The 13,084-nt window shown below is 39.8% G+C and overlaps 1 protein-coding gene across 4 annotated transcripts in view; it reads right to left on the bottom strand.

The window, feature by feature from the left end:
- The window catches only part of samd11 (sterile alpha motif domain containing 11), a 1,171,052-nt gene that overhangs the window by 370,791 nt on the left and 787,177 nt on the right, over nt 1-13,084 (bottom strand). The window lies entirely within an intron of this gene.

Raw genomic sequence — 13,084 nt, 5'->3', positions numbered from 1 at the left:
ACAATCTGAAAATGAGCTTTGTACAAATGAATGAAATACTACAGTCTCTCTCTCTATTCAGTATGGTTTAATCCTGGTTGTACACAGTTTTTTTTTTTTTTTTTTAATCAAATTGTAAATGGGTGTGTGTCTAGGACAACTGTCCATTAATGCATGCATTAGTGGACAATAAAGTTTTGAATCTTGAATGAATAATTCTCTAGGCCACTTTTCTTATACACAAGCAATATTATAATAATAATAATAATAATAATAATAAGACTATGAGGTTCATAGTCTGGATCATGACATTAAATGTGAAACACCACAATTTTGCTTTTATTTCAGAAAGTTCTGCCAATGGCTACTACTGTATATTAGGTACAGGGGTCATCTGGTCAGGACCTTCTGTTTGATCTCTTTTTATGGCATCTGTTCTGTACAAAACAAAAAACGTCTGTCCAAAACTGTCAACTGACAAATGAATTGTGTTATCGATCATAATCGCACAAATCACGTTCGCAGAAGCCTTGGTCCATCCTGTTTTAAGTCAAGTTTGGTTGTGCTGTGTACGTCTATGTTGAACTATATCTCTCTCTCTCTCTCTGTGTGTGTGTGTTTTTAAAAGTAGTTTTTTATTGTTTTAGTTCTGCCAACTGCCAAACAAATCTCCCCTTGAGGGACATTGAAGCTCTGAAGTGAAATGAACTGAGGAGTATTGTGTGTATACAGATGTTCTCTGTAAACCTTAGAGAGGGTTGTATGTTAAAATCCCAGCACATCAGCAGTTTCTGAAACACTCACTTGGTTTGAACTTTGGCAGGTCAACTTGACCATTTCTCAGTCCCTACATGCATTTAGTTGCTGCCATGTGATTGGCTGATTAGGTATTTAACAAGCAGGTGTACCTAATAAAGTGGCAGGTGTACTCAAAGCACAGTTACACAGTACATGTTTCTTCTGGTTCAAAACACCTGACGTCCCACAAAACACCACACATTTTTGGTAATACCTTCTAACCAGACACTGTTTTTATTAATGCGTCTTTTTGGTTTTAGTAAGTATGCGCACAAAATGTGAGTAAGCCACAAATACAATTTAGTGTGTTTCTTAGTCTGTAATAAGCATCATCAAGTGTTGATGGCAATGTCTGTAGTTACAGGTGTTCATAATCTGCTTATAAGTGGATTTTGTCCTTCAGCTCGTTCCTCTGTTGACCTTGTTTTGTTGTAATTTGGTATAACCTCCACTGTTAATTATTATTATCATTGTTAAATATCACACTGAGCTGGATATTGACTCTGGCAGATTGGGGGAGGCTTATGGCTGAGGCAGAGAAAGCTCAAAAATAAAGGCTTGCTGATATTTGTCTTCATATTGAAGCACTGCTTATCTGAAAACCTGCTGCAGCAGTGACAGGAACTCAATGAGTGGAAGTAAAATGATAAAAAAAGAAAGAAAATAAATCAGATGACTAGATGATAACCCTTGATTGCCTGTTGCTAAGGCTTTTAGGAGAACTGTTTCCTCCCAGTTTATTGAACAATAGTTGCCTTGACTCTATTTTAGCCTTGGCACATACTGTATGTGACAAACCTAACATTAAACACATGGCCAACTTCAAATCTCACAGCACGCTTCTGTTTGCCAAAAGCAGCATCTGTGTTGCTTGATAGCGAGTCATAGAGCTCTCTTAATGCTGCTGAGTCCAGCCTTCCTTTTCTTCTCCCTCCCTCATTAAGTGCTGTGCAGGAGACAGTTCCCTTGCTGTATTGTCACATTAATTGCTGTGCTGCAGGCTGATATGTTACTGTATTTCATTTCACAAGAGCATTTCACACAAAATTACTATCTCTTTTGTTGTAGATTCCTTCTCTCGTACATCACTTTCAATTACTTGTGTGTGTTTATGTAAATATTGAAACGGCCCTTCACGGTTACCTTTGAAACACAGCAGCACATATTGTTTCTCTGCTTGCACTTGTTTTTTGTGTCCTATTCAGTTTTGCATGACAACTGTGGGATGGGGTTGACAGGGGCAGCCGGACAGAGCGTGTCACCATCTGTGCCTCGCTGTCACCCTCCAGTCACGGGTGGTAACAAGGAGCTTCGGTATGACATCATGCCATGTTGTGGAAAATGGTATTCAGGGGTGAGTGGCTGTCCTGCCTCCCTAGGGGATTTCTGATGGCTCTATGCAGCTCAGGAGAAACAATCAACTGCAGGTGGGGGGAGTAGAAGAGTGGGAAACACCACATAAGCATAAGCAGAGGAGACATCGCAGTTTGGATAAAAACAACTCATCAGGAGCAGAATGTGAATGGAACACGTGGAGGAGAGGCTGCCTTTCAGTGCCGCTCTAATGAGGCGTAATCCTCGATTCATGTGACAGCTTCTGAACAGTCTGAGTGTCCTGTCAGGATTTCATAAGCTCACAGAGGAGATGTATGGACACACACATAGAAATACAGATATTTACTTTGAACTTTCTGGAAATGTACACTCACTGGACACTGCATTTGATGATGCCCCTGTTCAGCTGTTTTACATAGTGTTGTTCATCAACAATAACAGAGTGTGAGTGAATGTCTCCATGTGGCCCTGCGATGGACTGGCAACCTATCCAGGGTGTGACAGAATTGTGTGAGAATGGCGGAGAAAGGTGGTTTAAGTGACCTACAACATCGCCTGGAGGTCGTAGGTGCTGAGTATTTCAGAATTGCTGATGTACTGGGATTTTCATGCACAACCCTCCTCTAGAGTCTAAAGTCCAGACTGGGTTGAAACGACAGAAACAGGCAACAATAACTCGTCATAATGTGAGAAATTGTTTGGCATACAAACTGCAACAAGCTTAAGACCGGACTAAATAATGGATTGACAATAACATCTTATTCAGAACATGAGGAAAACAGAACCGGTAATGCTTGTGGCTTCTGTGCGGCGAGTAAAAGGAAGGTAAAAGCACTTCCCTGCACGCTGCAGTGTGACAGATTGTGCAATGAATGAACAGGTAGAAGAGAACAGATTGTCTGAACTTGATAGCAGCCCGTCTTGGATGCCACTCACTGTATCAAATGTATGAGGAGATCTTTAGGATTGGTGACATGGTAGGTGAATGTTAAATATTTACCTGCAAAGACAATAAAACAAATGTCTCATTCTCTAATTAGATCTCAGGTAAAGTATTATAGGCAATGCTGCAGTAAACGCCAAACTGCCCAAAATGAATCTGAAGTACATCAATCTCGATTCTGAGTGACCTGTATTTGTTCATCACACATTTGAGTAAGTAATTATCTCCTGTCATACTGAGTTTCCTTCATATTTTGTGTTAGGAAGACAAACGATGGGGAACTGTAATCAGGGTAAAAAAATTGTAATTGGTCTTAAATGGTCTTTAAACATGCTTTCTCAGGCCTGAATCAAGTCTGCTCATTTCTGCTCACAGTTTTAATTTATACTGATTGTGCTGTTTCCTGGTGTTGAATGCAAAGCAGCAAGAACCTGCATATTTCCACTTGTGGCTATAATTATTACACATTATCCTCAAAACCATTGGTATTCCGTCGTCACACATATGCTCACACATATGCTCACACAATAAACATAGTGCTTATCAGGTTCTGTGAAGATGATTGTTATTTTACTATTTTACCGCCTATAATGCAGTCATTGTCATTTCATTATATATACTGTATGTCACAAATGTTTCAACTTTCTCACTCACTCAGGAACTTAATTAAACTCTTAATTAGCGCCAATTCACCTGTCCTCATGATTTGTCCTAATCATTCACCTGTCATTCACCTGTCCTCATCATTCACCTGTCCATATCATTCTCCTGTCCTCATCATTCACTTGTCCTCACCATTCACCTGCCATTCACCTCTCCACATCATTCTCCTGTCCTCACCATTCACCTGCCCACATCATTCACCTGTAATTCACCTGTCTACATCATTCTCCTGTCTTCATCATTCACCTGTCCTCATCATTCACCAGTCCTCATCATTCACCTGTCCTCATCATTCACTTGTCATTCACCTGTCCTCATCATTCACCTGTCCACATCATTCTCCTGTCTCCATCATTCACCTGTCCTCATCATTCACTTGTCATTCACCTGTCCTCATCATTCACCTGTCATCATTCACCTGTCCTCATCATTCACCTGTCCTCATCATTCACTTGTCATTCACCTGTCCACATCATTCACCTGATGAAACAAACACAACAAGCTTGTTTTAAAGTCAAAATAATGAAAAGCCTGGAGGGACACAAAGGAATTAGTGAAATCCATTTATACAGCCGTGCATTCAGAACTGCTTATGAATTAAAAGATAAATCCATGGCCATCTGTTTTTGACCCACAGCGGTGCTGCTGTGTTAAAGAGGAGGAAACATGATGTCAATCTCTGGGAAGGTGAAGAAGTGTTTGTCTTACATTTACAGCCTGTGTTTCCATCACAGCTCTAATACTGTATTAACAGAAGGATAAAAGTCATTATCTGGTGTTTTCTTACAGTGTTACAAGCTGAAAAGCACTCACAGCTTTAACTCTAGAGGTTCCATTGAAAATAAATGAAAGGCTAGACCTCTTTCAGTTTACTGAGGAGGATGAAACAGTTTGCCTTAGCTTTTCAGTCAACCCACCTTATGCCACTTCAAACTTTCCTTTCTTTCATTTGAAATAATTAGAATAGCTGCACATTTCTGGTGAAACTGAGGACAATGACACATCTGAATCTCCAATGTCAAAACAGTAAATTAGCTGAATGCACTACTAGGCACTAGACATATATAAAGACTACAGCCAGCAGCTTCTTACCCTATAGTCACAGATTTATGCCATCAAACCTAAGCTGCAGGATGCAACACTATCTTATTTGTTATGGAGTAAATACCTTTATTCTAATTCTTTCTTCTATTCTAAGACATTTAGGATGGTTTATTGACAGACATTGAATGTACTACCCATACGTATGTTGACATAAGTGTGTGAGTGTTTTAGTGAAAAATGGACAAGGACATTGCTTTACAGAGGCTGCCATGATGAAGCAGGAGAAAATAAATAGAGTGGGAGAGTGGATGTGTGGAAAAAGGTGTGAAACAGTGTTTACATCCTTTTTGGTTTGCACAGGAGTTGCATACTCACTATTAGATGTCACTAATTCTTACAGACCTGTCTTTCAAAGGATTAATACGGATGAGAATGTATTTTGGCTGTTTACCTGAGATACGTGAGTTCTTAAGTGAGTCTGATGTCTGCTTTGACACTCATTCACCTCAGAAAGTAAGGTTTGTTTATAATTCCTGTGCCTTGCTCCAGTTTCGGTGAGGCTGTTAAGACGACATGCCACTTTGGTTTCCTCTGCAGCAAGAGAAAAGTAAAGAGGGAAGTAGAAGTAAACAATTTTAACTCCAGCTCTCTGTAAATCACAGCTTGCAGAACACACACACGGAAAAAGTGTGATGGATAAACGGCGTGTGGTGCCTTTGAAAATGGCACTGAATACACATCCAGTAGCACAATGTGTGTCAAAGGGTAGGAAGATTATTCTCACGTTTCCAAACCATTAAGTAAAGAATATGACTGCAATTTATTTTCAAAATGGCACAAGGTTTATTCCATGAATATGTTTACCAACATCACACTTCCTGTTATTTCTCTCTCTCTCTCTCTCTCTCTCCACAATGTGTGTGGTATAAGAATAGCAACATCAATGTTTACATGCATCATCATTAGTGTTTACCTTGGGCAATTGCTTCCTGGCCTTCATATAATCAACACATGTGATACAGTCTGCCTCGTTGTGGAGGGTGGAGGTCGAAACAGACATCAGCATTTATATCTGCTGACAGACATTTCTGATGAGGATTAAAGACAGTGACCATGAAATGACCATAATGTGCCATCAGAAATGAGGGTAACGATACAGCAAGGAAAGGGAGGGAAACGATATAACAATAATGCAGTATATTTTACAGTTGAAATATTTATTCACAGGCTGTAAGCTCACAAATGCAGTATTTTTCCAAACCTCAAAAGCTTCATTCCCCTCTCAAAAATGTCTCGACCAGAGGAGAAAAAAGGCACATCTGTATTGGACATGCTTTAAAATATTATATTATATAGTATGAGATGAGTTTCAGCCACTGTTATCTCCGCCCCACCCCCCTCTGTGGATATTTATAGTAAATAATGTTTTAACAGCCCATTACTGTTACCTTGTCTTCCCCTCTCATCATGTGACTGCACTGCTGCTGCTCTAAAGAAGATACCATTTAATTCACAATCTCTGTCTATGGCTGAAATTTAACCAAATAGGTTCACAAAAATAAAACAGATGGTGGGACAACTGTCTATGTGTAAAGTGTATTTGCATGACTACAGCTGAGAGCCATGGATAAGTGCAGCTCCACACTCTACAACAGAGGCATAACTCAAGGACCCCAATCGATTTCATGCAGTCCACCACTTAATATCTTGAGGTTGCTATTGTACATATTTCACAATTAACCCATTTAAATGTGTTTATGCAGCTAAAATCCATATTTCTACATACATTAAATATGTCTGTCTTGTCTGTGGTGGAGACATAAAACAGACATAAAAGATGTCAGTGTTGGAATTCACCTAGAGTCCAAACAAATGTTAAAGCTGCTGCGTATGTTAAAAAGCTCTTTATTCTGACAGCTGTCTCTGATCTGGAGTGTTTGCTCAGTAACACTGGTCTCTCAGCCTCTGGGCTCTGACAGTAAATCCAGGAGAAACATTTCCATTATCTCACAACTCTGTGTCCAATCAGGAGCCAGAACTCCACAGAGAGGTGGTCCTCTGAACTTGTTTCTGCTGCTCTTGAGTGGCTAAAACACATTTATCAGTTGTATTATTACAGCAATTTTAGCAATTCATTTATTTCCAAGAGATATATATTTGATAAATACATGTGTTATTTAATCAATCTTAAGTATAAGGCAACATTTAAAAGAAGAAAATGTAAAAGAAAAAAAAAGAATAATAACCTCTAAAAACCAACACTTAAAAAAAGCTTAATTTGCTGGATGTAAGCTTTGATTAAAGGTAGAGAGCTTATTCACTGGACTGTGTGTGTCACTGTGTGTGACTGACATGTTTAGACAGTTGCATAGCAGCACTTCTTAAAAGGATGTTGGTGATTTTTCACAAAGCTGAAGGTTGTCATTGCTGAAGGAATAAATGCGTATGAATGGATTGAGTCACAAGCCATTAAATCTCCCCTGGTCCTTTTTAAATGGGCACGTTCCATTTCCTCGCTTCTTCATATATCGCTTCATAATCTAATACGAGCTGCTATGTGAGTAAAATGACCTGTGGCAGTTTTAATAACCTTGGTAGCTTTATTACATTTATGGTCACCTCTCATAAAATGAGCTACATGCTTATTTCTTGATGTGATTAAGGTCTGCTACTGGGACAGAGAGCAGAATACACCACAATGTTTTCCAGAAAGAGTGACAGATATATTCTATCAGCATCATCATTACGTTGTTGCTGCTGTGTTGTTTGTTTGACACTGTGGGACTCACCTTACCTTGTATCAAAGAGTCTGTATCTGTAAAAGATGACGTTTATAGGTTTCAAAACCAATTACAGCTGCAAACAGCATTGTGTGATGCTATGCCCCTGACTCAATGTTCATGTGCTGATATTTTCCGGTCGGGTCACCTGGCTCACGTATGAAGTTTTGTGCAGATTGGTCAACGTTGCAGGCCACTTCCTGTTTTGTGGCGAAATGGTGGCTAAATTCAAAATGGCTGACTTCCTGTTGGGTCAAGGTCATGTTCGTAGGTCGTATTAAGGGTTGGTCCCTTGTGTCACGTATGAAATTCCAAGGCTGTCGGTCAATGTATGGCAAAGTTACAGGGCACTTCCTGTTTCATGGCAAATGGTTGGAATTCATGTAGTAGCTGCCTCAAAAAATGTGATCCTACTTTTTTTGGCGATGAATTCCAATAGGTCCTCGCACCACTGTGTTGCTAATAAATACACTGAATCAGTAGCGACTGGACTTGTGGATTTCTTGAAGATGTGTCACCTCTAACCCAACAGGCTTACTCAAATCTGAAAGTTAATGGTGAAATGTGGAGAACGATGACCTGGATGAATGAGAATCTATATAAACCACCAGTTGTCACCACACTCAAACACACATTATCATTCTAGCATTTAATCTGATTATCTGATCATTTAATCTGATTATTATCAGTCAACTGTCATGCTCTGGCAGCGTCCCCCCCCCCTCCCTCTCTGTGTGTGGGAGTGGCTTCCTGGTCTCTTCCTGCTGCTCCTTCACCTGCACACCTGTCTTCAATCAGCTCATTAACTCAGCAGCATGTTGCTTAGGTTCTTCTCTACTCCACTCAGCCAGATCAAACAGTCCAGTACATGCTAGTAAGGCATTGTTTCTGTTCTAGTATCAGTATTAATCTTTTTCCTGTGACCAAGGTCCACTTCTTTGAAGCCTCCAGTCTCCTCATTGCCTCATTTATCCTGAACCTGCCTGCCAGCCTTGTCCACCTTCTCCGGTGAGCTTTAACAAGTTAATTCATTCAAGTTGAATTACAACTCTAAACTGAGAATTTGCCTCTGATTCCTGCTTTTGGGGGCTCATTTTGGTACTTATGACACAAACAAAGGCACTGATTTCTTTGAGTACAGGTTACAGGAGAAAGTTAATTAGCCTCCTTCTTAGTATTCAGTATTAAACACTGTCCTCAGTCGGTTTGGAGAAATGTTGTCACGAGGGGGCAAAACTATCCCTTTCTAGCATCCCTTCTGTTTTGCACGTTTAATCTCACTGGAGTTGTTCACATGCTACTAAACACCCTGGCCCCGAGCGGTTTTGTGGCTTTGTTCCCCGGCTGCACCAGTGCCTGAAGGTAACACGCTCAGTGAAATGAGAGCAGGTGTGGTAATCGTTGCAGTAGCTCTGCCTGAGCAGCCACGTTTCTGTGCTCCCCTCTTCTGTTTGGCAGCACAGAGGCTTGTTCACTGGACTCCAAGGCCAGTTTCATTCATGCCATCTTTGTGAGAATCGGCTTTCGTGATGGCAGCAAAAAGCACAAGGAGGTTCAGACTTCACATGACTTTCAGACAGAAAAGATGAACAAGGGGGGCTTTCACATTCTCACCCCACTGTACATGGTATAACATGTTTAACTCTGGGAACGTGTGTTTCACGTCATCAATTTGACTCCCAGCTGACACTCGACATTTGTCCATACGAAACCTAGAATAAATGAAAACAGAAAATGTCTCAAAGCAAGTTTCCTTTTGTCATGAGCTCACGTTGCCTTGATGACCATAAGGGGGCAGTATGTCATTAAGTGTACTGACCCAGATGGATATAGATTTTATTCCTCACATGTTTTACAGAATCAAACAGCCAGACGGTGAACTGATTGTCACTGTCCTTACACATGCATGTGCATTAGACAGAAACATTTATTTTAAGTCAATATGGAATAAGCTGTAGAGTCCCAAATGTTTCTTCTTTTCATGGAGGGTTTTTACTGCTTTATCTTTTGATGTTAAAAAAGATCACGGGATCTATTTTACATAAATCCTTTGAAGAGGCTTCACAGTCCTCCAGAGTGATTACGTTAAGACGCAAAATAGTCACATTGATCTTCATATTCAAACATCTACATCAGGATTCTTGCTTCTGTGCTTGGATCTGTGAGTAATGTGTTTATTCCCTGGACAATTTTGCAATTGCACTTATTTTTTATTTATTTTCTTATTTTTAATTCCAGGATGGTGTCCTCTGTGTGAGGATATCAAGTGTTAGATGGGATCATCATTCAGTTCTCCTGACAGACTGAAAGTCCCTCTGCTCTCTCACCTTAAACTGACAGCAGCTTCATCTTGGAGCTCACACATACTGCATAAGATATTAACTACAGGTGCAGTTATGCAGAGGCACACGTGACAAGGAGGCATATTTATCTGGGGGCTGAATCTCATTATTTCTTTTCTTTTTAATGACCTGAGCTGATTTGGTGGTGTGCCAAGACCTGCGGCTCGGCACTTTGATTGCACGTGTATACTCTTAGTTATCTGACATAAGAGATACCCTCACATTGAAAGAAACACACCTATAATTTCAATCAGGGTGTGCAGTGCCCTTTTTAAAATGTCACCATTAATATGTCTGTCAATTGCATTTACCGGAGGCGAGTGTGGTCATTTATTTTGTTGTATAATTTCTTTGTAAGATTAAATGTGATCTAGATCATCACTGCATGTGGCGAGGCGGAAATTTGTGCTGCAAATGATTTTTACCACAGATCACATTCAGCCCACTCTTTATGTCGACTTTGTTCCTCTGCAAGTTCACACCACGGATTGTAAAAAAGCTTTCAGATCACAGCATTGATCTCTACAATATATCCCCTTTCCATGCAATAACTGCATTCAGAGTATACCATGAAATGTACAGTGTACATGTTTCATGTGTCACTTTGAATTTGTTGAATTATTTCTAGGCTCTAACTTCATAAAAACTTGTGACTGAAATTTGAGGTAACACAGGATGAGATTGACAGGGCATTAATAGTTCTGATATATAGTATAATCCAGTCATATGAATGATCAGATCTTATCTTTTATGCATTGACATTTATGACAACAGGCCCCTTCATGGTACAGACTTAATCACAAAACACTGCGTTCTTCCTTCAGTTTTCATGCTAAGCTAAGGTAACTAGTTGCTGGACCCACGCAGCGTGCCACAAATTCATGTGGTAAGCAGTCATTAAACTTAAACATTATGAAAGTTTTCTCACAGATGTGAGTGAATATTTGAGTGAGAATCTTGTCCTTTTAAACATAGAAATATTTGACTTTTACTACAAATTTTATTGACTCGGCACCATATGTAATTTCATCCGTTGCAAAAGGATATTGAAATGCTCTGGTCCATTGCATTATGGGACACGAGTGCCCGGCCACAGCACAATAATAATAATAATGTACCTTTTGAAGGCATACTGAAATCTATAAATACATGTGATGTTGGCACTTTGGGAGTCAGTAGTTGAATCTCATTTCTGTCTGGATCCTCATGAAACTCAGGAGGATATAGAAGTCAGACACTGCGACAGATGAGATGGTTTAGCCCCATGGATGTATTATTAGGTAATCTACTGCAGTACCAGGTCCTATGTAATATATTCAACATAAAAGGCAACACTATTCCATTTATATTGTAATAAAAGCAACCCTGCCAGCTTTGTTGGTGTGGCGAGAGGGCTGTTATACGACACGCTGACTGCCTCTGCTATATATAAATTAATTCAACTTTAATTGGGAAAAATTTATAAGGGCACCCTTGTTTCAGAATTCTACCCCTCATTAGTAAAGACAAGTTAACTTTTCAGAGATTGTCCTGCTGAAATGATTCAGAGTCAGGACTGGATACCTTTCTTTTGTCCCACCAAAAACAAAATAGATTCATTTTAAGTTTTTGAATGACATTTATACATGCAGTCAGTTCTTGAGAATAACATTTGACATTTAGGAGAGCAGATCATCTGTTTTTTTTAGTTGTACATATTTATTTATTTATTTATTTATTGTGGCGAGATGCCTGTAATCCAATATGACTTGGTTAATTTTGGTTGTTTTTCACTAAACGATAAAAGGAAAAAAAAAGGTAATACCTTTTTGATTTTGGCTAATGAACACATCCACAAAACCCTGTTAGCAGAAATGAGTGGCATCTGTGGGTCACAGCCTCTGGGTCTCTTCACACACACACTAAGGCTTTTCAGATGAGCAACAGCTGCTATATTCACACTGTGATGAAAATATGGTGATGCTGCCACTTCATGTGAATCTGCTTCATAACTGATTGTGGTTATCGTGTAGGATTTTTTTTTTCTCTTTCTGTATAATGCTGTATCTTACCTCTTCTTGAGACCTCTTTTTCTGCAGATTTACAGTGTGTATTGGCTTGGTGCAATGAGTTTTAAATCAACTCACACCACTGGGCGTTCAGCCATTGTGCGTCTCTTTTATCCACAAAGGTGCTCCATCATCTAAAGCAGCAGCTCTGGCTAAATACTGGATGGCCTGAATGAGGATTTAAGAGTTTTATTAGGTGTTTGCTGACCCCAGTGTAAGCCTTGGATGTTCAGCTTATCTGCTTTACAGACAGACAATGTTGTGGAACATTTAAAAGACGCTAAAACGCTAAGCATAACATCATCCTGTCACTTTCTCATCTAGCCTTCTAGGTCCAGTGTGAGAATCAGTGCTATCTGATGTATGTGATGTTTTGCATATCAGAAGGCACATTGTGATATGATGTTTGACATGATATTGTTGGGTGCACTTTGTCTGACAAAAACATCAGCAAATGCAGAACAACTTTGTCCGAGAGCTCTGTTTCGGCTACTGTATGCTGTTAGAGTAAAATGCACAAATGTGATTTGATTGCCTAACACTTTGTATTTGGATGATGTGTTTTGATTGGCTGACGGTCGTGCTGCTGCATGGAAAGTTAAACATTTCTCATTTTCTGCCACTCACCACACGAGCAAAGGGAAGCAATGCACCCACAGTGCAGTTGGGCAACATGTGCAAGTCTGCTGTTGGTAGCATATATCAGCTTATTCTAAGGTACACTTATACAATTTCTGCCAATTAACCCCAGGAAATGTTACCCACTGGTCTATTACACAGCTTACATGGCAAAGATATAAAGGTGTTTGTGTTTTTGTGTCTATAACTATGTCTATAACTGTGAAATATTGTAAATATGAGTGCCTTTCACTTTATCACTTCTTGTCTAGTTTTAATGCAGAGAAGAATAAAGGTGACCAAGCTGCCATTTTGATGGATATTGTCTGGAGACAGGTGGTGGTGAGGGGTGGTGAGGGATTGCTCAAGGGTTTAAAGACTGCTGGTGTTGATGGCGCCACAGCAGGCATCTACTCCTACCAGCTTCATCACTGATGAGTTTTTCTTTTTTCCTTATTTGTCTCCCCTTCCTCAAACAACACTGACTTTACCAAGTGCCTGTGAGCATGTGGATGCCCATCAACTCCTAAAACC

Source organism: Solea senegalensis, linkage group LG11 (assembly GCF_019176455.1).
Source record: "Solea senegalensis isolate Sse05_10M linkage group LG11, IFAPA_SoseM_1, whole genome shotgun sequence".
Taxonomy (NCBI): domain Eukaryota; kingdom Metazoa; phylum Chordata; class Actinopteri; order Pleuronectiformes; family Soleidae; genus Solea; species Solea senegalensis.
Note: the sequence above shows the minus strand (reverse complement) of the source record. Positions and strands in the feature narration are given on the sequence as shown.